The sequence below is a fragment of the Trachypithecus francoisi genome, unplaced genomic scaffold (assembly GCF_009764315.1).
Source record: "Trachypithecus francoisi isolate TF-2019V2 unplaced genomic scaffold, Tfra_2.0 Lachesis_group3, whole genome shotgun sequence".
NCBI lineage: Eukaryota > Metazoa > Chordata > Mammalia > Primates > Cercopithecidae > Trachypithecus > Trachypithecus francoisi.
In genome coordinates this window covers 33,483,521-33,511,341 of record NW_022681468.1, presented here as the reverse complement: position 1 = coordinate 33,511,341, position 27,821 = coordinate 33,483,521, and the positions used below count along the sequence as shown (strand labels likewise).

Sequence of the window (27,821 nt, the reverse complement as noted above, 5' to 3'; positions counted from 1 at the left end):
ACAGACAAAAGTGCCAGCACTTGCACGTTTCCTCTTTGCCCAGAGCACAATAAAGGAATTAGGACCCACCACCTACTAAGTTTCTGCAGCTGACACTTCCAGGCTTAAAGTCTAGCACGCCAGCTCAGTCACACATGGTCTGACCAGTCCTCTTTGCAACTCAGCCCCAACCCAGCCACCCGTGCAATTTTGCTAATTCAAACAGCTTTCCCGTTTAGAGAGGTTGATAGCCATCTCCCATCTCCTTTACCTGCTGACGTCATCCCACATTTTCTCCGGAGACAAATAAGGGTACAGTTCCTGGGATAGTTTTCAGGCTGCCTAAGATAGGAGTGTGGTGGCCTTCCGAGTCCACCCCACATCTCAGGCTTTGAAGAAGTCGTCAAAAGTGAGAGAGAGGTAAAGAAATAAATCACCTAGCTAGGGTTAAAGGGCAAAAAGAATTTGGAGACTGCAGCTCAGACCCAGATCTATCCCGGGCATTTGCAATGCAAAGCTGCGTTTTGTTAGCCACCACCGAGGTCTTGCACAATAGCCTGTGTATAAACATCCACGCCAACAATGCCTGACTGTGCAATCACGCTGTAATTACAGGCCGGCAGGAAGCTGCTGCTAGGAACTGCACCATTCAACCTCCAGGACACCCCATCTCGAGTCTCCACGGCTCGGACGCACTTTCCTGCACACACCAACGTGTCCCCGCCGCCGCCACTACAGTTGCAGTCTCGCCGCTGGCCCGGGCCGCCAGCCCCGAGTTTCTCTGCAGGGATGTCCCAAACTTCTTAGCTGTTCTTTAAAAAAACCCTGAGCCACGAGGCTACCGAGGGCGGCAGGAACCACCATCAAAGTTCCTGCAGCACATTCCTGCAGCTCTTGCAGTTTTAGGAAACAGAAAAGAACGAGATGCCACAGAGTCCGCTGGAAGCGGGTTTCTGAGTTTTATATAGAAAACACTCACATATGTACGTGGGTGTGCTGACAGTTTTTATGGCTAAATTGCAAAGTGTTAGGCCTTAGCGATCACTGTCAGGTTTGGGACGCGGTTGGGGAGGAGGGTAGAGGGGGAGTCAGGGGCGATTCATTTCAAGGGGGCTTGGGGGCAATTCCGGTTTGGTTTTCTGGATATGCGTAGGGTTGTTTTCCCAAACTTCCGAACTGCTCTGCTCTTCGTCCCAGGAAGGCCGAGCAAATAAAAGTCCGGGGAAAGTTCCTTTAACTTCCTTCCTGCGCCCTCGACAAGGGCTGCGAAGAGGAAGAGGTCGTTTCCCAGGGAAGCACCGGGCGGGGGCCGAGAGCTGCGCCCAGCCTGCAGGGATGAAGGCGCTGGGCGGAAGGCTGGCTGCAAACGTAGGCCCCGGAAAGCCCCTTCCCCCCCCACCCCTTCTCTGGCCAGCGGCGCCTGGAGCTGGTGCCGCTGCAGCCCTTGCTGTTTGAAGTCCCGCGGCAAAGCGGCGACAACACCGGCGCAGCCCGGCGCCCTGACCCCGGCCGCCGAGCTCCCTCCCTGCAGCGCCCCCGCACCCCGGCTCCCGGCCCAACCCGGCCCACCACATCCTTGCCCGCGCGGCCCAGCCCGAGCCCCGGAACGATTCCGAGCCCCACGCAGGCGCCCGGTGGCGGGAGGGGGCGCCGAGCCCGCAGCTCACCTGCGTGCTGGATCCCCGGGTGGCTCGGAGGGGCGGGGGGCGCAGGCGAGCGCGGCCCGCAGACTCAAACTTTGTTGCTCTCGGGACTGCGCAGTCGTCACTTCCTCGCTGAGCGGGCGGCGCGGTCCGGGCTGTGACCCAGCAGCTCGCGCGGTGGCGCGCCGCGCCCTGCAGCCGCCTGCCCCGCCCGCGCCCCGGCTCCGCGCGCCCCTTGTCCCAGGCGCCGTCTCCCAGCTCTGCGCGCCCTCAGCTGCGGGGGAGTGGGCAGCCCTGCGCGGCCGGCAGCCTAGCCTGCACCCCCCTGGGAGGGAAGGCTGGCTCCAGCCGCGTCGTTTCCGCGCCCAAGTGCGATCCGGGGACCCGCGCTGGAGTCCCCTGCTCTCAGGCTGGTCTGGAAGGTGGTGGTGGGGTTCAAGGTCCCTGTAAAGCTGGGGTTCCAGGAGAAACGCCAGTACACAAACAAAGGGGTTGGGGAGGGGAAAGAAAAAGTTTTTACGTTTGGTGTTGGGGCTAAAAATGTCATGTCAGAAAGCAGTGTGCGCTGTGTTCTTAAATAATGCCTAAAGTGGGCCTTAAAACAAGGGTCCCTGTCCCCACGTTCTCTCTAAAAGTCTGCATGATGTTCCTTGTCATTTCTACGGGTTATAAGTGAGCAAGACGTTTACCACGTATCACACTTCTGGGGGCTATTTCAGCGCCCAAGCTGAAGCTGGGGCTGCAGAATGGTTTCTGTTCTAATCCTCCCCCGCGATTTTCACCTCTTCCTTTACACTCAACTCACAGAGAATGGAGTCTGATGCATTCTCTTTCATCACCGGTCAAGAGTGACTTAAGAGGGTAGGGTGGAGGCATGAGAAGGGCAGCTTCAGGCAATAGTAATCCTGAAATTTATCATTGCTAAAAATAAATGTGTTCACCTTATTAAAAAGTACAACGGAAAGCCACCTTTAGGGTAAGTAGCAACCAAGTAGTTAAACAGCAGTCTTGAAGGAAGAACTCCTGATCCCATAAGGCTGGAGAAAAAACGGGGTTAGCCTTTGCTGGTGAAAACAAAAACAAACAAACAAAAAAAAGACATTCGAAACTGCAGTAAAGGGCTTTCATAACAGAAACATTAGCTTCATTGTAGCTTGTCGTGGAAAACAGGAATCTTTTAATAGGTGGTTCAAAAGCATGAGTTAGGGCTCAACAATTTTCCTTTTTTCCCCAAATACTGCTTCTCCTAGCACATTGGCCAGATAAAACCTACCCCTTCCAATGCTTCATCTTTTTATGAAAACACAGGAAACCATAGACTTGAGTGAAGGCTTTGTTCAGAAAGGTGGATGTAAGACTGGTGGAAAATGACATTTGGGAAATGATCCCTAGGTCTGTGTTAATCCCTCATGGAAAGCCACAGACTAACCCAAAGATAGGAAGTATGAAGATCGAAGCTCTCCTAGCAACATGAAATCCTCCACGTTGCAACTGCTATTCCCTAGTTCTGATTTTTACTAAGACATTAATGGCACATCATAAATACAAAATGTGCAATGCAAGAAAAATAATACAGCTTTGAGAAATAACTGCATCATTAGACTCAATAATGAAACTTCTCTGAAATTCTTCTTACATCACACTGTTGTGGGAAGATGGTGAAGGGATTGCCCATTTCAATTTTGGAATAAATAGAAGTAATTCCTTAGGGCATTCTGCTTAAGGCAACCAATGAGAAGAGAGAATATGTTATCCAGGCTTCTAAAGGCAATCATGTGATACTCCATATTTGCTAAAACAAGAGTTGAATTTTTTTTTGTTCTGTATGTGATTCCAAATTTTCAGTCACAATTTCATGAATATTCAGTATTTCTGCATGCCCAGGAGTAATTAGCAGACAGTGTAAATGTGTGAAGGCCTGACACTTACACATACATTGCTTTTCTCTCTATATAGGGTGGCAGTTGCTGGAGTACCAGGGCACCATGTGGAGAATGTGGTAGACAGCCTCTAAGATGCGCCCCCTGCCAATGATCTCTGCCTCCAGGTATTCATACCCTTGTATAATCCTCTCCCCTTAAGTGTAGGCTGAATTCATTGACTGAGTTCTGACACATAGAATATGGCCAGTGATGTGATGTTACTTCTAAGACTAGGTTATAAAAAAAACTGCGGCTTCCATACTGGGTCCTCTCTATGCCTTTCGCTCTCTTGGAGCACTTACTGTGGGGGAAGCCAACTGCCACGTCCTAAGGCAGCCTGGTAGAAAGGGAGCTAGGCCTGCCAGCCAACATTTGAGGGAACCTGGAAAGGGATGCCTCTCCTTTCCCTATATGAATCAAGACTTCAGATAAGACCTTCAACCCCAGCCAATAGCTGAAGGGCCTCCCTCAGGCCCTTCAGGCAGAGGCACCCAGCTAAGCTGCCTGGATTCCTGACCCACAGAAACTATAAGATAGTAAATGTTGTCTTAAGCTGCTGTGTTTTAAGGAATTCATTACATGGCCACTAATAAGACAGAGACCAGTAGAGAATCCATGGGGACTCAGTGACAACCCTGCACGGCCTTCCTGATAGAACATGGAAAGGAAAGCAGGGGCCGGAGCCAGATCTAAGGGTAAGACACAAACCCCAAGAACAGAAGGCCCAGCTCTCAGTCCTTTTGCAGAGCAAGGGTCATTCTTGAATTTAAACTAGGTCAGGGGGTGTGGACTCCTGCTCGGTCCCAGGCAGCCCTGGTATTGGGTGTCACCTACCTGACAGCACATGCAGATGTTTTTGTGTCACCAGAATTGACATCTGTCCAGGCATCCTCTTCCTCCTCCTCCGGGCATTTACCCTGATCCCTAAGAGCTTGGCCCAAACAGTGGCTGTGGAGTCAGGGCTTCATCCTAGAAGGAGAGTTGGCAAGAAGGGCCTTCAACGCTGGCAGCCAGAAGGGGTAGGTGATTTTGGTTGGGGTGGAAGGTCAAAAAACTAGGAAGAAAGGCTTGTAGTCCTGCTGTTGAAGAGCAAGTCCTGGACTATCTCTGATAAGGATCAACTCCACACTGCTGCCAGGGCGAGGGAGAACATTCTGTCCACGTGATGGTGTCTTTCTCTCAGCATCATTTCCTCTCTGGCTGGAACAAATTATTTACTTTTAAAATATAAAACAAAGTTTCAGGAAGCAGGAGAGATGTCATACTCAATCCCTGACCAGGGCAGGCATCTACTTGTGATTGCCCCCACAGCTCCCTCGCTTCAGTCAATCCAGTACAAGCCAGCAATTGTAGAGGCCGTTTCTGTTTTCCCTCCAGAGACACTAGGCTCTGATTTTTCTCGTGTACAGTGGCCGCAGCTGCTGTGTTGCCATGCCGTCATCCGGTTGCTATGACTTGTGAGGTTGTGGATGTGCCAGAACGTGAATCTATTAATTTAACAGGAACTAGGCTCAGCACATATATTCCTTGTTAGGTCATTTGCTTTGCTACCTAAACCACATCCAATGTGTTCAGCAATGGGCATGTTTCCTAGAGTCTGGCTTTGCAAGAATGCCAAATGCCCCAAATTTTGAGTCTGCACAGTCAGTTTTATATAATTAAATGACTGTGGAGGACAGAAAGGCATTCTAGCATGGGGATGCAAACACATCATTTCAGGGAAAAAAACCAAGGAGGGGGGAAATGGTTAAAGTCGCTAGTCCTAGTTCTTTATGCATTTAGGTCCTCTCTGCAGGAGGCGGATATACTCCTATCCATAGGAATTCCTCCCTGAGCCCGGTTGCTCACTGCCAAGGTCTGAGCTCTCTAACACCACACTAGGCATCATGTGGCACCATAGTGGGAAGTACCATCCTTTTCTGTTGTGTTGAGCACACAGACAGACATTGTCTTTTTTTTTTTTTTTTTTGAGACGGAGTCTCACTCTGTCTCCCAGGCTGAAGTACAATGACATGATCTCAGCTCACTGGAACCTCTGCCTCCTGGGTTCAGGCAATTCACCTGCCTCAGCCTCCCAAGTAACTGGGATTACAGGTGCCTGCCACTACATCCAGCTAATTTTTGTATTTTTAGTAGAGACGGGGTTTCATCATGTTGGTCAGGCTGGTCTTGAACTCCTGACCTCAGGTGATCTGCCTGCCTCAGCCTCCCAAAGTGCTGGGATTACAGGCATGTGCCACCATGCCCGGCTCAGACAGGTATTTTCCACTCACTTCTTCAGTTAACACTCACTGGGTGTCTATTACGGTGTATGCTAGGGATGCAAAGATGAAAAGAACTAAGTCCCTAGTGGGAGAGAATGACATACATTGCAATGCAGTATGAGAAGTATTCGAGTTGAGCTTTGCAGACAGCACTATGAGATCTCAGAGAAGGGGGAAAGTAAGTCTGTCTCAGGAGAAGGGTTATGGGTCAGCACCAGGGTGTTTCTTTTTAAAAAAAGAAAATATATTAAAAATTAACTGGTTGTATTGCATTAAGTAATAATAAGTATTGTTTTGTGTAGCATTTGTTTCAATTATGTACCGTATAGGTACATTCGTGCAGTGTCAGAATATAAAACAAATTTCCTACATTCAGACAAAGAAGTGTGAAAGTTCTGGGTTTAGAGACTGAGAAATAAGGCTGGGTGTGGTGGTTCATGCCTGTAATCCCAGCACTTTGGGAGGCTGAGGCAGGTGGATCACCTGAGGTCAGGAGTTGGAGACCAGCCTGGCCAACATGGTGAAACCTTGTCTCTACTAAAAATACAAAAATTAGCTGGCCGTGTTGGCACACGCCTATAATCCCAGCTATTCAGGAGGCTGGGGCAGGAGAATTGCTTGAACCCGGGAGGCAGAGGTTTCAGTGAGCTGAGATCGTGCCATTGCACTCCAGCCTGGGCAATAAGAGCAAGACTCCATCTCAAGAAAAAAAAAAGAGGGGGAGAGAGAGAGAGAGATAAAGTGATAAATAACTACCACACACTGAACGCCTTTGATAGGCCAGGCATCAGGCTGTTGGTGTCCCACTGTATAGCTGAAGAGGTTAGCTATGACTTAAGAGATTTTCCAAATCCTTCCAGATTCTCCCTCCTTAGTAAAGCAAAGGCCATGCCTGAATGACCAGCTCCTGGAGTCTTCTCATAGCAGAGCAGAGGCCATTTCCACCAGAAGAGCAAGGCCAACTCTAATACAGAGATAGAGAAAGCCCTAAGATAGATAGAGAGAACCTAAGATGGAGAAAGCCCCACTACCTTTCTGGCCTGCTGGGGAGTAGGAGGGGTAAGGAGAGAGAAGAGGGTCAGAAGGGTCTCGTGCTTATTCCTCCTCTCCAGGTCTTGGATGGGGTCTGGACAGTGGTACTCCATACACAGAGGGGGCTCTCACCCAGCTCCCCGCTAGGGACTCTGGGAGGAACCTGTATCCAAGGCTGTTTTATGCCCAACCAGGGCAGCCATGCCAAAGTGAACCTGGCAGTAAAAACCCGAGTAGGCAGAGAGAAGCTCTGAGGCTGAGCTCTTCTGAGTCCCCTTGATTCTTGCATGGCATGGATATCACGTTGGGAACCAGCAGCCTGCTGTGTGTGGGACAGCCCTGATGGGGCAAGGTGACCCTACAGCAAACTCAGAGGAGGTCAGGGGTCTGTACCACTGAGAACAGAGGGAGAAATGAGCATCAAGTTGCAATGGGGAGGAACCAGTGTTGGAAGGAGGGGGTCGGCTTTGCTAAAGAATGAACCGCAAGTTTGCCTAGCAGAGCAGCGAGGCCTGAAGAGTAAGCAGAAACCAAGAGGACAAGGCAGCTTGGTATGGGGGCTTAGGAACAAGGATTCAGGATGGTCCACAGGCTGCCTGGCTGCAAGGCCCGTCTCTGCCATGTACTATCTGTGTGACCTTGGACAGGTTACTAATCTTTTTGTGCCTCAGTTTCCTTATCTGTAAGACAAGGATGATAATAACAATTGTACATATTTGATAAGGTTGTTATGAGAATTAAATTAGTTTGTAAAGCTCTCACATATAAGCGTTCTATAAGCATCAGTTAAACAAGTAAATCATTCACCAGACAATAGGATTCTATATGGATAGCAACATCCTGTGTCTCCCACACCCTCAAGTTAGACTGTCAGTTAAAAATTCCCACAACCAGCCAGGCACGGTGGCTCATGCTTGTAATCCCAGCACTTTGGGAGGCCGAGGCAGGCGAATCACGAGGTCAGGAGTTTGAGACCAGCCTGGCCAACGTGGTGAAACCCTGTCTCTACTAAAAATACAAAAAATTGGCTGGGCGTAGTGGCGGGCATCTGTAATCCCAGCTACTTGGGACACTGAAGCAGTAGAATCGCTTGAACCTGGGAGGTGGATGTTGCAGTGAGCCGACATTGCGCCACTGCACTCCAGCCTGGGTGACAGAGCAAGACTCCGTCTCAGAAAAAAAAAAAGAAAAAAAAATTCTCCCAGCCATCATCAGCTCATGGGGAGGACTGGATCAGTTATAGACTGCACATTTAAGATGTAATCTACATTATGGCCAGGCACAGTGGCTCACACCTGTAATCCTAGTACTTTGGGAGGCTAAGGCGGGTGGATCACCTGAGGTCAGGAGTTGGAGACCAGCCTGACCAACATGGGGAAACCCCATCTCTATTAAAAATACAAAAAAATTAGCCGGGTGTGGTGGCGCATGCCTGTAATCCCAGCTACTTGGGAGGCTGAGGCAGGAGAATCACTTGAACCTGGGAGGCAGAGGTTGCAGCGAGCCAAGATCATGCTATTGCACTCCAGCCTGGGCAACAAGAATGAAACTCCATCTCAAAAAAAAAAAAAGTAATCTAAATTAAAAGGCTTGACCCTCCCCAAACACAGTCCAACTGGGAAGACAGACACAGCAAGTCTTTACATTTACTTACCTCTGATTGTCCAAAAGTAATTCAGAAGGGAACTGCAGCAGGCAGAATAAAGATCTTCCCCCAAATGTTCATATCCTAATAAATATGTGAATATGGTACGTTTCATGACAAAAGGGAAATTAAGGTTGCAGATGCAATTAAGATTTGCTAATTAGCTGACCTTAAAATAAAGCAGCTATTCAACCAGACTTACCTTCCCCAAAAAATAAATGCATAAAAAATAAAGCGATTATCTTGGATTATCGAAGTAGGTTCATTATAATCACAAGGGTCCTTAAAAGTGGAACCAAGAGGCAGAAGAGGAATCAGAGTCAGAAGAAAGTGTGATTATGGAAGAATGAATGGTTGAAGACATACGGCATTGCTGGCTTTGAAGACGGAGAAAAGGGGTCATGACCCAAGAAATACAGATAGTTTCTGGAAGCCAGAAAAGGCAGGGAAATAAATTCTCTGGAACCCCAGAAAGGAACACGATTTAGCCAGCACCTTGATTTTAGCCTGGTAAACCTGCATTGGATTTTTGACCTACAGAACTGCAAGGTAAAAAGTCTGTGTTGTTTTAAGCTGCCAAGTTGGTGGTAATTTGTTACAGTAGCCATATAAAACTGTGGTAATTTGTTACAGTAGCCATAGAAAACTACCGCAGGGATGTCTTCTAAATGTGGTGTTCTCTGTGAAGTGTTTATGCCAGGTATTAGAAGCCCTGGTTTTTATATAAGAGCCTGAGCAGAAAGTCAAACTAGGTGGGCCAAGCAATGTCCCAGGATGCTAGGTCACCAGAAGGTTTCCAAAGTAACAAGCCACTAGAAAGTCAATGGCTTGAGTCCCAAACTCTGAGGCAGTATCCTTTTTTTTTTTTTTTTGAGACGGAGTCTCACTCTGTCACCCGGGCTGGAGTACAGTGATGCAATCTTGGCTTACAGCAACCTCTGCCTCCTGGGTTCAAGCACTTCTCCTGCCTCAGCTAATTTTTTTAGTTTCTCTTTTTTTAGTACAGACAGAGTTTCACCATGTTGGCCAGGCTGCTCTCAAACTCCTGACCTTGAGTGATCTGCCTGCCTTGGCCTACCAAAGTGCTGGAATTATAGGCATGAGCCACCGTGCCTGGCCGTGAGACAGTATCTTGAAAGTACAATCTGATTGTGGGCCCCTGGCTTAGGGATGAACTCTAATTCACACATTCTTTCTTGAAGCTTCTTCTCAGACTTGTTAGCCTCACAGGCCACAATGTGGAGGCCAAGTGTAGAAATAGTTAACAAAAGTAAACAGAAAAGTAAACAGGAGTCAGCTCTCCAAAGCTGCTGTGGAAATTCTGTGCGCTCGACGACCACAGGAGCCCAGCAAGGCTGTACAACCACCCAGAGTGTGTAAATCAGTCTTTCACAATGGGTAGAAAAACACAAATCCAAGCATCAAGGCAACCTGCATGGTATTTCTGGGACTAGGCTGGCCAGCTGTGCTGGAGCCCAGTTCTTTCACCCCACACAGTGTGCTTTTTCTTGTCTGAGATAGGTGACTATTTATTGGCGGGCACAGCTGAAGAGTTAGAGCCCACTGCACAGTGGGGAGGAAGTATTTTCACAGTCCTCTGCCCGTCATAAATGTTGGTCCTGGGACATCAGTCTTAGCCTAATGTGGGAGATGTCATTGGGGTTCATAGACCAAGAGGTTGCTAGGCATTCGTGAGATTACTTTAGGGCCCACAGCTTCTTTTGGGAAGAAGGAAGTCTTCTTCTTCTGGGTGTGGTAATATCTGGAGATTACCAGGTGTGTGGCAGTATATAGACTCCATAGGGGACTCAGATCTTCAGGGATCTTCATGAACTGAAATTCTTCACAATAGCACCAAGGAATTTCATAAAAGCTTCAGTTTATGGATTGCTTGGACAGGGCAAAAGACTCCATGATCCTTCGAATTTATCCCCTTTTACTTCCCAATTCCAAATAGAGGTCTCCAGGAGGCAATGAGCTAGAAGGACCTCTTTGGATAGTCAGCTTTATATTTATATTTATATTTATATCTATATCTAGAGCAGCCCACCACATCTGCGGGAACATCTCTAGTTCCCATATCACTCTTAGAATCACCAGCTAAGGATATCCCACTTGAATGGCCTTTGCCCTGTACCATTGTGCTCGGCCTTGTTTTACTGACATAATTTTTGCTCTTTGCCCCCAGTTGGAGGGTGTGGCCACTGACTCACCTACCAGGAACTCATTGCCTGAGTCCAGTCAACAGGTTAACTCCCATCTGAGTTGGTTGCAAAGAGCCTGAGGACCCATGGAATGCCACAGAATTCCTCTGTGGACCACATCCCAGGTCCTGGTATGGTTCCAGCAGTATCTCTGAGCTCCTGTCCTCAGTTGCTTTGGCCTTTCTTTAGCCTAAGAATTTATTCTTCTCCAGGCAAAGGAATAAAATGAACAGCCATTATTCCTGATAGCCAGAGGCCTAGATTCAAGGTCTTGGTTATAGACAAAAAATATCTGCCTCAGATGTGGACCCCACATAACAAATAACATCTTCCTTCATGGCCCATGTAGTCCTCATTTCAGATGAGAGACTAGACCAAGTCAGGAATCTTGGTGACTACATCATGGTGACTGTTAGATCTTGGCCGGGCGCGGTGGCTCAAGCCTGTAATCCCAGCACTTTGGGAGGCCGAGACGGGCGGATCACGAGGTCAGGAGATCGAGACCATCCTGGCTAACAGGGTGAAACCCCGTCTCTACTAAAAATACAAAAAAAAACTAGCCGGGCGAGGTGGCGGGCGCCTGTAGTCCCAGCTAATCCGGAGGCTGAGGCAGGAGAATGGCGTAAAACCCGGGAGGCGGAGCTTGCAGTGAGCTGAGATCCGGCCACTGCACTCCAGCCCGGGCGAAAGAGCAAGACTCCGTCTCAAAAAAAAAAAAAAAAAAAAAAAAAGACTGTTAGATCTTACCACATTTATTTTAGGTATTAATAAACATGATGCAAGAGATTAGTGAACATCGCACAACCAACTGCAGTGTGGCCACCCTGGATTCTCCCAGCATGCATGATTTTCAGGAAGCAGATAAAATTTGGAAAGTTATATTCTTTCTCCCAACTGTGAATTTATGGAGCTTCTAGGGTTTTCTAATATCTATGCAAAGGAATGATCTGAATTGTCTAAACCCAGTCAAGGCTGTGAATTGAGGGCTATATACAGCAAAAAATAAGACACGTGCCGGGCGCAGTGGCTCACACCTGTAATCCCAGCACTTTGGGAGGCTGAGGCGGGAGGATCACGAGGTCAGGAGATCGAGACCATCCTGGCTAACATGGTGAAACCCCGTCTCTACTAAAAATACAGAAAATTAGCTGGACGTGGTGGCGGGTGCCTGTAGTCCCAGCTACTCGGGAGGCTGAGGCAGGAGAATGGCGTGAACCTGGGAGATGGAGCTTGCAGTGAGCCGAGATGGCACCACTGCACTCCAGCCTGGGTGACAGAGTAAGACTCTGTCTCAAAAAAATAAATAAATAAAAAATAAATAAGACACGTGCCAAAATCCACAAGCAAGCCTCCAAATGCTCTTTCCATAACTGAAACCAGTAAGAATCAATATAGAACAGAAAGCACTAGTGGACTTGGGCTTCTGGTTCTCCATCTTCCCCACCCTGTGCCTTCCAGTATGCCAGAGAACCGTGAGCTCACTTCCCATAGACTGCATGTACATAACGCTTGTTGGAAGACAGTTCTCCGTGGGTCTCTCCCATGTCTGCATGCCTTGCGAGCAGCGTCACTGCCCTTTGTTTCAGACCAACTTTTTAAGAGAGCTTCTTTCCCAGAGCAAAGTAAAGCATGCTTACTATCCATTAGCTAAGATTCTGAGCAGGGTGCTTCAGCTCACACCTAGGCAGAGGTGGGAGGATTGCTTGAGCCCAGGAGTTTGAGGTTGCAGTGAGCTATGATTGCCTGGGCAATAGAGCAAGATGCTGACTCGAAAAAAGAAGAGAGAGATTCTGCTTCCCCAAGCTTAAAGCTAGGCTCTCCTGTGATATGCTTTGCTGTGTGTGCAGATGTCACCTGGCCCCCTTTGCATCGCCTTTGGGAACTGGGACTCAGGAAATGAGCACAAAAAAAGGTCAATATTTTTGCTATTGCTATTTTTTTTTTTTTTTTTTTTTTTTTTTTTTTTGAGACGGAGTCTTGCTCTGTCGCCCGGGCTGGAGTGCAGTGGCTGGATCTCAGCTCACTGCAAGCTCCGCCTCCCAGGTTCACGCCATTCTCCTGCCTCAGCCTCCCGAGTAGCTGGGACTACAGGCGCCCGCCACCTCGCCCGGCTAGTTTTCTGTAATTTTAGTAAAGACGGGGTTTCACCGTGTTAGCCAGGATGGTCTCGATCTCCTGACCTCATGATCTGCCCGTCTCGGCCTCCCAAAGTGCTGGGATTACAGGCTTGAGCCACCGCGCCCGGCCCTTGCTATTGCTATTTCTATGAGCAAATAAGACCTTTTGTTTCAGACACACCTAGAAGTCTTCTGTCTTCTGCCAGCATCCATGAAACTGCGACAGGCTCACTTATTAGCTTGCAAGTAGGATACAATCTTAAACCCTCCACAGTTCTTGACAAGCTCTCATTTCTTTCTCATATAACACACTCCTTCAATCCGCCAATGAATTCCTCTCACCCCTGTGATCCTTAAAGCCACCTAGGCAGTTTAGGTCAAGGGGAAACTACTCATGTAGAAGTGAGAACGGACCAAATTAAAGAGCAAGACTGAAGCTGAACCAGGACCTGGTGACAGGGCTGAGATATCCAGAAGTTTGGTTTAAGGCTGAGACCAGAGAAAGGTCATTGTAATTCTGGGCTGTTTATAGCTGTATTGTTGGTTGTATGTTCTAGCCGATTGACTGACAGGCAATTCTAAACATGCTTAAGTGAACGAACTTGTTGGTTTTCTCGTCTATAAAATGAAATGAGTTAGATTAGATTGTTTCTGGTGTGCCTTCTAGCTGTAAAATTTGTGCTTTATAAATCTGTAACAGGGCTGCCTAGCACACACATCAGGCACTTGACCTAATTTAAAATAATGATTGCAAAGAGGACTATGACGTAGTGGAAAGGATATAGCATTAGCAGTTAAGAAGCCTGAATTCTAGGCTTAGTCTGCCACTACCTAGCCATGTGACACCGGGCAAGTCACTTAAATTACCTGGAGGAGGCACGTGGGGACGTAGACTTAAGATGATTCTGGATGACTCAGAGATGTGGCATTAAATTATATATTGAAAAAATAATTTTTCTTTTCAGTTTTCTTTTTGTTTTTCTGATTATGTTAAAGAGAGAGTCGCAGTTTAGTGCTGGTGTGTCTTCAACAACTCCTCAACACTTCCCATCCTCCCTTTTTGGCAAAGAGAGAAGTCTCAAGCGCAGATACTTCACAGGCAGCACTAGCTAGATAGCATTTAATAACATTGCCCAGCTCTCTTTGCTTTATTTTTGTTTTGCATTCCATTTGTGGCAAATAATTCAGGTTTTCCACTTATGAGAATGATGCAAAGTTTCCTTTAAAAGTAACTTAATTATGAAAATGTTCTAAAATTGATAGTGGTAATATTGCACAATTCTGTGAATACACTAAAAAAAAAAAACCCTACTGAATCATAAGCTTTATATGGGTGAGTTGGATGGTGTGCAAATTACATCCCAACAAAGCCATTTTAAAAAGTAAATTGAGACCAGGCATGGTGGCTCACGCCTGTAATCCCAGCAGTTTGGGAGGCCAAGGTGGGAAGATCACTTTAGCCCAGGAGTTTGAGACCAGCCTGGGCAACACAGTGAGATCCTGTCTCTACAAAAAATCAAAAAAATTAGCCAGGCATGGTGGCATACTCCTCTAGTCCCAGCTACTCAGGAAACTGAGGCAGGAGGCTCACTTTGAGCCTGGGAGGTCTAGGCTGCAGTGAACTGTGATCGCACCACTGCACTCCAGCCTGGGTAACAAAGTGAGACCCTGTCTCAAAAAAAAAAAAAAAAGTAAATTGCTATCCTTTTGTAGTTCATAAGCATGACAATTGGCTTTTCACTTTCATCTGTGAGATGTGCCTAACTCAAACCTTGTTGGCCGGGCACGGTGGCTCAAGCCTGTAATCCCAGCACTTTGGGAGGCCGAGGCAGGTGGATCACGAGGTCAGGAGATCGAGACCATCCTGGCTAACATGGTGAAACCCCGTCTCTACTAAAAATACAAAAAACTAGCCAGGCGTAGTGGCGGGCGCCTGTAGTCCTAGCTACTCAGAGGCTGAGGCGGGAGAATGGCGTGAACCCGGGAGGCGGAACTTGCAGTGAGCCGAGATCGCGCCACTGCACTCCAGCCTGGGCGACACAGCGAGACTCTGTCTCAAAACAAAAAATAAATAAAAAAATCTTGTTATATTGTCAGCACATTACCCATCTGATGTGGGGGAAAAAAAAAGAAAAACATACATTGGAACCAGATATGTGCCTGTCGTCATAGCTACCCAGGAGCCTGAGGGAGGTGGATCTCTTGAAAAGGCTGTAATGTGCTATGATTACATCTGTGAATACTAGCTATTTCACTCCAGCCGGAGCAACATAGTGAGACCCCATCTTTTATTTATTTGCTTATTTTTGAGAAGGAGTTTCGCTCTGTCACCAGGCTGGAGTGCAGTGGTGTGATCTTGGCTCACTGCAACCTCCACCTCCCGGGTTCAAGCAATTCTTCTGCCTCAGCCTCCCGAGTAGATGGGATTACAGGCGAGCACCACCATGCCCAGCTAATTTTTGTACTTTTAGTAGAGATGGGGTTTCACCATGTTGGCCAGAATGGTCTCGATCTCTTGACCTCGTGATCCGCCTGCCTCAGCCTCCCAAAGTGCTGGGATTACAAGCGTGAGCCACCAAGCCTGGCCTTTTTTTTTTTTTTGAGACAGAGTTTTGCTCTGTCGCCCAGGCAGGAGTACAGTGGCGTGATCTTGGCTCATTGCAACCTCTGCCTCCCGGGTTCAAGTGATTCTTGTGCCTCAGCCTCCCAAGTAGCTGGGATTGCAGGCATGCACCACCATCCCCGGCTAATTTTTGTACTTTTGGTAAAGACAGGGTTTCACCATGTTGACCAGGTTGGTCTCAAACTCCTGACCTCAAGTGATCCGCCCACCTCAGCCTCCCAAAGTGCTGGGATGACAGGTATGAGCCACCGCACCTAGCCCCATCTCTTAAATAAAAGAATACATTGATTAATGTAAAAAAGGGACTAATTTAAATAAAATATTAAGCAAAAAATAGTATAGGTACAGTTGATATCGAAAAAGTTGTGCAGAAGATGCAAGACTACAGTTTGGAGAAACAATGCAATGTGAAGTTGGACATGTTTCTTAACTCTTTGACCCTGATTCCTGGCCTGCTAAATAAAATGGTGATATTTCCCTGGATTTGTTAAAAGGGAGCCTCAGCCTAAGGTCCTGCACATGGATGGTTTCTGATGAAGGAGGATGGTTGATGAATTGACTGAGCTCCCACCCTGGTGCCAGGCCCTGGGCTTTCACATGTTAACTCTGCATCCTCACAATAACTCCACTGCAGGAGCTAGTGGTGCTATTCCCATTCAGCAACCCCTGGAGAGTAGTTGTTTTTTATTCTCATTTTACAGATGAATGAGCTATGGCTCAGAGAGGTTAAATAACTTACCTGAAGTCACAGAGCTAGTGAGTGGCTCAAGGATGAGGTTCAACTCATACTCTGACTTCAAAGCTCTTGCTCTTTCCCTTTCACCACATTGCCCCCTCTTCACCCAACCCGATTAAACAATCCACCTGTCCAGCCTGGGCAACACGGCAAAACCCCATCTCTACCAAAAATACAAAATATAGCCAGGCGTGGTGGTGCATCCCTGTGGTCCTAGCTTCTCAGGAGGCTGAGGAAGGAGGATCACTTGAGTCTGGGAGGTGGAGGTTGCAGTGAGCTGAAATCGCGCCACTGCACTCCAGCCTAGGTGACAGAGTGAGACCACATCTCGAAAACAAAACAAAACAAAACAAAACAAACAAAAAACAGAATCCACCTGCCATGGAAGGGGGTGTTTAGGACCAGGGCGGAGGAGGGACACAAAAGGAGCTCCATCCCTTTCTCAAAGCTGAGCATCCTCGGTCTGGCTGCCAGCCTGAGGGACTCATCTTTCTGGTTCTGGTTTCTCATTGTCTCCCCTGTCCCCAGTTGTCCGATGGAAAATTCTCTTTCTTCACCCGTCCCCCCGGGACTGGAGTCCTTTCCTGCTGCAGGGTCCACGCCAACTCCTACTGGGTTTTTCTCCTCCCGTCTCCTCACCTGTTCAGACTTTGGCCAACTGCCTGGCATTGGGCCATTGCTGACCCTTGACCCTCTGAGGCTCGGCTGGTATCTTGGTCCCCACGAATCTTCTGGTATGATGGTGAGCTCCCCTCCAATGAAGTAATCAAATGAGGCTACTTGTCTCCCTGCCACTGCCAGTCCCCTCTTTGGGCCACCATCATCTCCGGAGTGGGCACCTAGCGTGCCCTCCAGCCTTGCATGCCTTCAATCCTTTAACTAGTATGGTTCAAAGTGAGTTTACTGAGGTACACACTTGATTAGGAAACTCTCTGCTTATCCTTAAGCATCTCCCCACTGTCCTGTGGATAAAGTCTTGACTCCTTAGTCTGGATTTAAAGACCTTTGTGAACTGGTACTTCCTGTACCTTCCAGCCGCTTCTCTCCCCAGTCTTCTCTTCATCCCAGACAAGCCAGTCATTTGATACTGATTACAGTCCCTGAAGGTTTCTAGATGTCCTTGACACACAGTTGGTACTCGCTAAATAGTAATTAACGCACTATGGCCTCTTGCTGCCAGTCTTTGTACGTGCTGTTCCTTCAGTCTGGAATGCCCTTTCCTTCCCTGTTCTCCCAATTCTGCCTGGTTGTTTTGGACTCTGCTCACATGTGATCTCCTCAAGGAAGCCTTCTTTGCCCTCCCATGTTGGGTACCTCTCTCTGTGCTACAATAATACCCTGTGCTTTCCTCTGGAAGCACAGGCCCTAGAGTCTAACTTCCTGGATTTACTTACTTATTTGTTTATTTTTGAGACAGGTTCTCACTCTGACACCCAGGTAGAAATGCAGTGACATAATCAGGGTGCACTGCAACCTCTGCCTCCCAAGTAGCTGGGATTACAGGTGCGCACTACCGTGCCTGACAAATTTTCTGTTTCTTTTGTAGGGACAGGGTCTCGCCATGTTGCCCAGGCTGGTCTTGAACTCCTAGCCTCAAGCAATCCGCCTGTCTTGGCCTCTCAAAGTGATGGAATTACAGGCGTGCGCCACCGCACCCAGCCTGGATTTAAATTCTTGGTATGCTATGTGCCCCAGCTGTGTGACATTGGGCAAGTCACTTAACTTCTCTGTGTCTCCGTTTCCTCATCTGTAAGATGGAATAATAATAATATCTACTAATACGGTTTCTGTAAGGATTATATGAAACAGTGCAGCCTCAACAGCTTAGTGCAGAGTCTGGCATGTAGTAAACACTCCATAAATGTTAGCTGTTATTATTCTAGCCCCCATCATAATCTATGGTAGATACCAGTTCCCTGCTTTGTCTTCCTCATTCTAAGCTCCTTGGGGGCAGGGAGTATATCTCATTTACCATTAAATCTCTGGGTGCCTCTCTTAGAACCTGACACATGTGGTGCTCAATACATATTTATTTATTTATTTAATTTATTTATTGAGACAGAGTCTTGCTCTGTTGCCCAGGCTGGAGTGCAGTGGCACAATCTCTGCTCACTGCAAGCTCCGCCTCCTGGGTTCACACCATTCTCCTGCCTCAGCCTCCTGAGTAGCTGGGACTACAGGCACCCGCCACCATGCCTGGCTAATTTTTTTGTAGTTTTAGGAGAAACGGGGTTTCACCATGTTAGCCACGATGGTCTTGATCTCCTGACCTTGTGATCCGCCCGCCTCGGCCTCCCAAAGTGCTGGGATTACAGGTGTGAGTCACCGCACCTGGCCCTCAATACATATTTATGGAATGGATGAATGAATGAATGTATATCTCACTTCTTGGTTTAGCTCAGCAGACTTTGCCTAATCCTGAAGTTCTTTCTGGATTCCCAAGACCAGTTTTCCTTGCTCTGGCCTGGGCAGGTCACAGCCCATATCTTGTTTATGGCATTTGAATTTCAGATCTAAATAACTGGTCTCAACACAAGACAGACATCCCCCCAGGTAGCATATCAGAGAAGTGGCTCATAGTTTGGTAGAAATGCCCTCTCAGCACCTCCACCTTCCTTTGCTCTAATTTGTCATGATGAGGCATGGGCAGCAGTCACACAGAACAGGCCATTCCTCCTTTCAACGAGGGTTTGCAGGGCCAGGCCCTGTTGGGTGCCGAGGACGCCAGGGAAAATAGGGTATGAGCCCTGTTTCTGGAGCTTCCTGAGGAGTGCTGGCTCCAGATCTGGCTGACCAGGTGAGGAGACAGGCAGTTCCGGTGCTGGGTACACACAGCCCATGTCAGGATGTGACCAAAGCATGGGACTGGGAACCAGGGCAGGAAGGCAGGACCAGGAACTCTGATTCATAGGATGTGGAGCAAGTCATAAGTGAGGGAGGGCAGGAGGTGAGCGACTCTGAGAAGCGGCTGAGTGGAGCCCGGCAGAGGTCAGAGTCTATTAGGCGAGGTCCTCCCAGGTCTAGTACCATCAGGGAGGAGAGCGCTCCCAGTGCAGGGGTTGTTGTCAGCCTTGCTCTTTTTTTTTTTTTCCTTCCTGTCTCCGTGGAGGAGCTAGAAGGCAGACAGAAAGTCACTCAGGACTTCTCATCCCAGAAGATAAAAGTGAGGAAAGCAGCAGCAGCAGCCACAGGCCAGTATTCCAGAGCAGCTTTGGGTTCCTGTCAAGACCTGCTTTGAGAAGGAGGTGGCTGTGGAGCTGGAGGGCCGGGCCTGTTCCTGCGCTGCTGCTAGCAGCACAGCAATGAGGCAACATTAAGAACTGCGACACGAGTCCCAGTCCTGCTACTAAACCAACTGTGTGGACTTGCATAAGTCACTTCACCCCTTGGGCCTCCATTTCTCCACTTTGGAAAGGAGTGTTGGGATGATGTTAAGGGTTTGCAACATTCTAACATGAAGACTTCGTTTTGAAAGCACAACATTTCAAAGAGTCCACATGATAGTAGTGTTCATTTTGGCATCTGTTGATTTAAAAAATACAAAATTAGGCTGGGTGTAGTCACTCATGCCTGTAATTCCAAAACTTTGGGAGGCCGAGGCAGGAGGATCACCTGAAGTCAGGAGTTCGAGACCAGCCTGGCCAACATGGTGAAACATCATCTCTAATAAAAATACAAAAATTAGCCGGGTGTGGTGACACATGCCTGTAATCCCAGCTACTCGGGAAGCTGAGGCAAGAGAATCATTTGAACCTGGGAGGCAGAGGTTGCGGTGAGCTGAGACTGTACCACTGCACTCCAGCCTGGGCAATAGGACAAGACTCCATTAAAAAAAAAAAAAAAACAAAATTAGGCATGGTGGTGTTTGCCTGTAGTCCCATCTATTTGAGAGGCTAAGGTAGGAGGAGCACTTGAGCCCAGGAATTTGAGTTTGCAGTGAGCTGTGGTATGCCTGTGAATAGCTGCTGCAATCCAGCTTGGGCAACATAGCGAGATTCCATCTCTAGTCTTTAAAAAAAGGAAAAATACGGCCGGGCACGGTGGCTCACACTTGTAATCCTGGCACTTTGGGAGGTCGAGGAGAGAGGATCACCTAAGGTCAGGAGTTCGAGACCAGCCTGGCCAACATGGCAAAACCCATCTCTACTAAAAATACAAAAATTAGCCAGATGTGGTGGCGCACGCCTGTAATCCTAGCTACTCAGGAGGCTGAGGCAGGAGAATTGCTTGAACCCAGGAGGCACAGGTTGCAGTGAGCTGAGATTGTGCCACTGCACTCCAGATTGGGCAACATAGAGAGATCCCGTCTCTATTTTTTTAAAAAAGGAAAAATACAAGGGATACCAGAGCACTGGGCCAGTGCTTGTTATAAAGTCCATCAGTGGGCCGGGCGTGGTCGCTCACGCCTATAATCCCAACACTTTGGGAGGCCTAAGCGGGTGAATCATGAGGTCAGGAGTTTGAGACCAGTCTGGCCAACATGGAGGAACCCCTTCTTTACTAAAACTTTGTAGTTTTTTGTAAAATTAGCTGGGTGTAGTGGTGGGCGCCTGTAATCCCAGCTACTTGGGAGACTGAGGTGGGACAATCCTTTGAATCCCGGAGGCGGAGGTTTCAGTCAGCCGAGATCGCGCCACTGCACTCCAGCCTGGGTGAAAAGAGCGAAACTCCGTTTCGAAAACATAAAATAAAAATAAAAAAGTAAAGTCCATCAATGATGCCAATAAGATGGAACAAAATTTGAAAGCAGGGTAATGAGTAACATTTGTTACTTTTTGGCTACCCAGTTTTGGAGTCCCTTCCCAGGTTTGTAGAAGATGCCATCTTAGGAGTCTTCGTGGAAGCTGGAGCCTATTGCTTATCTGTCAACATAGAGGCTGAAAATGCCAGATGCTTCTCAACCTACTTTAGCTGCAGAGCTTAGTCATGTGATCTTGGCTGGGCCACTCAGGTTCCGTGGACCCAGGAGCCTGGACCAAGCGAGAGCCCAGCACAGAAACTTTTCTGGTGGAAGTGGCCATGGCTACTGCAGCCTTGTCCAGATTCCAGGGCAACAGCAGCAGGGTCATGGTTCAGACCCCAGCCACGGTTGTGGCACAGCTGCCCAGTGTTCTGAGAACAGAGCAGGACTGTCTGCATAGCTTGTGCTTCACAGTTCTGGCCATGTTCCTGCCTGCTGTCTCACACCCTTTGCTCTCATTCATGCCCTAAACTGGCTCTTTAGCCTTCCCAGAGACCTGTGGGCTGCCCAGCATCTTTACCATAAATCCCTCTTCTGCTTAAAATCATCCAGAGCCAGTTTCTGTTGCATTTTTAAGTCAGAGTTCTGACCAATTCACAGTCTGATTTCAGTCTCCGCATCCAACTTATTTTTGCATTTTGCTTTGGTACACACGGTTCTGAGAAAATTCTGATCATACAGATGGATGGTTATAAATAATAATGATAACAACTATTACTGGCTGGGCACTGTGGCTCCTGCCTGTCATCCCAGCACTTTGGGTGGCTAGGGCAGGAGGATCACTTGAGCCCAGGAGTTCAAGACCAGCCTGGGCAACATAGCGAGACCCCGTCTCTACAAAAAACAATTTGAAAAATAGCCAGGCATCGTGGTGCATGTCTGTAGTTCCAGCTACTTGGGAGACCAAGGTGGGAGGATTGCTTGAGCTCAGGAAGTTGAGACTGCAGTGAGCCGTGATCACACCACTGCACTCCAACCTGGGTGACAGAGCGAGACACAACAATAGCCGCCACAAAAAACTGTTACGTAGCACTCACTATATGCCAGGCCCTGTCCTAATCACTTTGCATATGTTAATTCACTTAACAAACGTTTTGAAGTGGGTCTATCATTAACATCCCCCTTTTGTAAATGAGAAAACTGAGGGACAGAGGAGTGATTTGTCTGAGGTCAAGGACTTAAATCTAGGCAGTCCCAATCCAGGATTTGTGCTCTTAACTCCTGCTAAAGGATTTTTTTTCAGATTCTCTTTTGAGATTAGAATAGTCTTCAATTAAACCAATCTAGACGCTAGAAAGAGACGCAGTAGAAATATTTGTTTCAAAGTTGAATGAGTAACTATCAAAATATCTAACAACTGCTTTTCGTCATCATAAACATAAAAATCAGGCAATAAACAACTAAAACTTATGACAAATATTAAACAAACAAGACAATTTCATCACTCTGCCGGTGGTGTTCTCTGTTATAGGTCTGGTGGTTTATGGAGCCTGGTATACCCAACTGCAGAAAGCTCTCGGCTCTTCATTGCTTTGCTCTTCACAAGCAGACGTGCCCAGGCTGGCACAGCACTGCAACATCCGCTTGACACACCCATCTCAGTGCTAACTGGGCTCAGATGCTGGGAGGAGCTTGTGCCAAAGTCTGCACAAAACTGAGTTTAGAAAAAAATTACTGCTGGGCACGGTGGCTCACACCTGTAATCCCACCACTTTGGGAGGCTGAGGTGGGCAGATCACCTGAGGTTGGGAGTTCGAGACCAGCCTGACCAACATAGAGAAACCCCATCCCTACTAAAAATACAAAATTAGCCAGGCGTGGTGGCACTTGCTTGTAATCTCGGCTACTTGGGAGGCTGAGGCAGAAGAATTGCTTGAACCTGGGAGGCAGAGGTTGCAGTGAGCTAAGATCATACCATTGCACTCCAGCCTGGGCAGCAAGAGCGAAACTCTGTCTCAAAAAATAAAAAAATACTACACAGATGGGGTATGTCAGGGAGGCACAGGAGTCAACTGTGCCCCAGTGGCCAAAGTTGAAACAATGTCACCAACAAGATAAAGTAATATTGGATTACAACCCAAAGTGTAGAATGAATATCTGTGAATCGATACTTAAATAATTTATAATTTAAAGAAGAGTAAAAATAGGCTGGGTGCAGTGGCTCACACCTGTAATCCCAGAACTTTGGGAGACCGAGGCGGGCAGATCATTAGAGGTCAGGAGTTCGAGACCAGCCTCACCAACATGGTGAAACCCCCATCTTTACTGAAAATACAAAAATTAGCTAGGTGGAGTGGCAGGTGCCTGTAATCCCAGCTACCTGGGAGGCTGAGGCAGGAGAATTGCTTGAACCAGGGAGGCAGAGATTGCAGTGAGCCGAGATTGTGCCATTGCACTCCAGCCTGGGTGATAGAGTGAGACTCCTTCTCAAAAAAAAATAAAAAAAATAAAAAAGATAAAAACAAATACTGCTTCAGCTAGGTGATCAAGGTCAACATCAACACTCATAAATCGTGTTGACAGTACATGCCCTTGATATGATATCATGAAATGACACCTTTTTTTTTTTTTTTTTTTTTTTTTTTTTTTTTTTTTTTTTTGAGACGGAGTCTCGCTCTGTCGCCCAGGCTGGAGTGCAGTGGCCGGATCTCAGTTCACTGCAAGCTCCGCCTCCCGGGTTTACGCCATTCTCTCGCCTCAGCCTCCCGAGTAGCTGGGACTACAGGCGCCCGCCATCTCGCCCGGCTAATTTTTGTATATTTTAGTAGAGACGGGGTTCACCGTGTTAGCCAGGATGGTCTCGATCTCCTGACCTCGTGATCCGCCCGTCTCGGCTCCCAAAGTGCTGGGTTACAGGCTTGAGCCACCGCGCCCAGCCGAAAATGACACCTTTATCTCTGTGATCTTCCTTCCCAAGTCTCTTAACTCCAGTCTACTTGTGAGAAAACCATCAGATAAATCTCACTAGAGGGCCGTACTACAAAATTCTCTGCTAGTACTCTTCAAAACTCAGAAGGTCATCAAAACAAGGAAGGTCTGAAAAATTGTCACAGCCAAGAGAAGCCTAAGGAGATATAAGGGCAAAATGTAAGGTATTATCTTAAACAGGATCCAGGGACAGAAAAAGGCCTTTAGGTAAAAACTAAGGAAATATGAATAAATTATGGACTTTAGTTAATAATGTGTCAACATTGGTCTATCAATTGTGACAAATGTACCCTATCAATTTAAGATGTTAATAGTAGGAGAAAGTGACTGCTGGAAAGGGGAAGGTAACATGGGAACTCTATTATTTGCTCAATGTTTTTGCAAATCTAAAATTTTTCTTTCCTTTTTGTTTTTTGTTTTGTTTGTTTTTTTGAGATGGAGTCCCGCTCTGTCACCCAGGCTGGAGTGCAGTGGCGTGATCTAGGCTCACTGCAACCTCCACCTCCAGGTTCAAGCGATGCTCCTGCCTCAGTCTCCCGAGTAGCTGAGATTATAGGCGCATGCCACCATGCCTGGCTAATTTTTTATATTTTTAGTAGAGACGGGGTTTCATCATGTTAGCCAAGATGGTCTTGATCTCCTGACCTCATGATCCACTTGCCTTGGCCTCCCAAAGTGCTGGGATTGCAGGCGTGAGCCATCGCACCTGGCCTAAAATTTTTCTAAAATATAAAATATATTAATAAAAAATAAAATTGGCTGCCCTCTTAAAAAATTAGTTTACCTAGTGATGCAACTTAAACCACGAAGGTCTTGACATGCTAAAAGTAAGTGTTTAATGAACTTATATTTTTATGGACTAAACTTTTTTAGAGACAGAGTCTTGCTGTGACTCCCAGGCTGGATAGAGTGCAGTGGCTATTCACAGGTACGATCACAGTGTGTTAAAACCCTGAACTCCTGGGCTCAAGTGACCCTCCCACCTCGGCCTCCCAAGTAGCTGAGACTATAGGCACATGGAACCATACTTGGCTAAGTTGTCAAATTTTTTTATAGAGACAAGGTCTTGCTATGTTGCCCAGGCTGGTCAAGCTATCCTCCTGCCTCAGCCTACCAAAGTGCTGGGATTACAGGTGTGAGCCACCAAACCTGTCCCCTAAACTTTTTTTTTTTTTTTTGAGACGAAGTCTCACTCTGTTGCCCAGGCTGGAGTGCAGTGGCGCAATCTCGGCTCACTGCAAGCTCCGCCTCCTGGGTTCACACCATTCTCCTGCCTCAGCCTCTCGAGTAGCTGGGACTACAGACGCCCACCACCACGCCCGGCTAATTTTTTGTATTTTTAGTAGAGACAGGGTTTCACCATGTTAGCCAGGATGGTCCCGATCCTCTGACCTCATGATTCACCTGCCTCGGCCCCCCAAAGATTACAGGCGTGAGCCACTGTACCCGGCCCCCTAAACATTTTAATAGCTGTTTTAAGACATATTTAAATAGGGCCAGAGGCGGTGGCTCATGTCTATAATCTCAACACTTTGGGAGGCTGAGGCAGGAGGATCGCTTGAGCCTCCAGGGGTTTGAGACCGGCCTGAATAACATGGCAAAAGCCCGTATTTAAGGGAAAAAAAAAATACAAAAGAAATTAGCTGAGCATGGTGGCATGTGCCTATAGTCCCAGCTACTCTGGAGGCTGAGATGGGACCTAGGGGAGGTCAAGGTTGCAATAAGCCAAGATCATGCCACTGCACTCCAGCCTGGGCAACAGAGCGAGACCTTGTCTCAAAAATAATAATAATAATAATAAAATAAGAAAAAAGAGAAAAATATTTACATATAATTGTAATGAGATTCTAATCTTTCCATTGGCACTGCTGAATGACCTCAGAGTAGCTGAGCACAGTTTGAAATCCACTGATCCACCCTGATGGAAGGGAAACAAAAGATAACATCCTTAGTCTTTGTCTCTAAAACTCTCTGGATCTCTAAGGTGGAGGAAAAAACTCCATATGTCAAGGCAAAGCACTTAGAATCAACTCGATGATTTCCCCATTCCTCCCACCACCACCCAAGACACTGTATGAGCAACTGTTTGAAGCCAAGGCTGCAGTTGTCTTTGTCCTGCATCTGCCTGTCAAGCCCAGCGCTCCCAAGCCGCGGGAAGGGCAGAAAGCTGGAATTAAGTGGGGCAACAGATGGTTGGGACATGGCCTCTTGATGCTCAGCTGCACTGTCCAGCCTGCCAAGCTGTGTACATTTCAAACGTTTGAGGTTCAACCAAAGGAGACGAGTAATGATTTTAAATCACTTGCTGAAACACATGGTTAATCCCTGGGTAGCCAGAGAAGAGTGCTTTCAAACCCTACTTAAATCTAGTCAGGGAGCAAGGAAACTCCGTGTGCTTTCTTGGCTTTGAACCCAGATCAGGCCACCCTATGTGCAGCTGGCCATTTGTTCAGGGTCCCAGTGTGCATCCTGCTTTCTATGCTTTTCGAAAGGGTCAGGTGTTTCCATCTGTGTGTTGATTTGGGGTGACAGTGTGGCGAAGATAGTCTGTTCAGCAGGTAGGTTTGGATCCCGAGAAATGATGTACCCTGGCATTTGCCTCCTGGTCTGGAAATGGAGGACTCCTAGGTCAACCTGCTTCATCAATTCCATTAGCTGTTTTTTCCTGTCCTGGTTCAGGTCTTTCTTATTTCTTGCATGGATGTTGCCAACAGTCTTCAGTTTCTTCTCAGTCCTGTGTCAGTAGGCTCTTCTACCACACAGGGGCGTCTCATTATTACACAGCAGCTCTCACTTTGACTATACCCATTCCTCGCCTCTGCATCTCTCTCCAACTACTGCTCCTTTTCTCCCCTTCATCACAAAGCTTCTTGAAATAGTAGTCCGGGCCAGGTGCGGAGGCTCATGCCTGTAATCCTAATGTTTTGGGAGGCTGAGGCAGACGGATGGTTGGAGGCCAGGACTTGGCGGCCAGCCAGGGCAACATAGTTGGACACTGTCTTCACACAAAAAAATTAAAAATTAGCCCAGCAAGGTGGCGCACACCTGTACCCCCAGTAACTCTGTAGGCTGAGGTGGGAGGATCACTTCAGCCCAGGAGTTCAAGGCTGCAGTGAGCTATGATTCTGCCACTGCATTCCAGCCTGGGTGATAGAGCGAGACCCTGTCTCAAAACAAGGAGAAAAAGAAAGAGTCTAGAATCTACTCTGTCTGGTTTCATTCTTCCTGTTCACTCATCACCCTACTGTTCCACTGAAACTTCCTTTGTAAAGGTCGCCAGCAACTTATATACTGCAAAATCTAATGGGTCTACCTCTGCCCTTGACCCTTGACCCTTCAGTAGCATTTGACCCTTCAGTAGCATTTGACACAGTTGACCACCTCCTCCTTCTCGAGGCATTCTTCCTTCTTGGTTTTAACGATGATACTCTCTCCTGGTTTTCCTCTACCTCTATAGACTCCTCTTCTCACCTCTATAGACTCCTCTTCTCAGTCTCCTTAGCAGGCTTCTCCTTTATCTGACCATTAGTGTTGGGGTACTTTAGGGCTTGGTTCTGAAATAGCATCTAGTCGCTGTCTAAAGCTGTCAAAATGATCTCATCTACTCCAGAGCTCTAAATACCACCTAAATACTAATGACACCCAATTTTACATCTCCATGCCTGAGCCCAGACTCATCCATCCTCCTCTTGCTTTATGTCTCCACCTAGCTAACAGGCACTTCAAATCCTGCATTTCCACATTGGAGCTCTTCATTCTCTTTATCCTCAAAATCTCTCCCTCTCCTCTCCCCTCCCCTTCACCCCTTTAGCTTCTTTATCCATCTATTTGCACAGGGCAAATTCTTTAAGTCATCTTTCATTCTTACTTTTCCCTCATCCCACACATCCAGTCCATCACCATGTTTAGTCAGTTCTATTAAATACCTCTTGTCTCTACCTCACTTTTCTTTCCATTTCCACAGACACATTCTTAGTCTAAGCTACC

At 47.4% G+C, this 27,821-nt stretch overlaps 1 protein-coding gene and 1 non-coding gene across 4 annotated transcripts in view; one reads left to right on the top strand and one right to left on the bottom strand.

The window, feature by feature from the left end:
• The window catches only part of MIDEAS (mitotic deacetylase associated SANT domain protein), a 75,727-nt gene extending 71,028 nt beyond the window's left edge, over positions 1 to 4,699 (bottom strand). The window contains exon 1 of one of the 3 annotated variants that reach the window (XM_033187505.1): positions 4,379 to 4,699. The gene's annotated coding sequence lies outside the window, so the exon portion shown is untranslated. Of the gene's footprint in view, positions 1 to 1,646; positions 1,992 to 4,378 lie in introns of those variants that run through there. The other 2 variants (XM_033187506.1, XM_033187504.1) reach the window with 2 other exon arrangements.
• A 9,808-nt stretch (positions 4,700 to 14,507) lies between these two features.
• On the top strand, positions 14,508 to 14,613 carry LOC117071944. The gene has a single exon (XR_004432662.1). It is a non-coding gene; the product is annotated as a small nucleolar RNA U13 (small nucleolar RNA).
• The last annotated feature ends 13,208 nt before the right edge of the window (positions 14,614 to 27,821 follow it).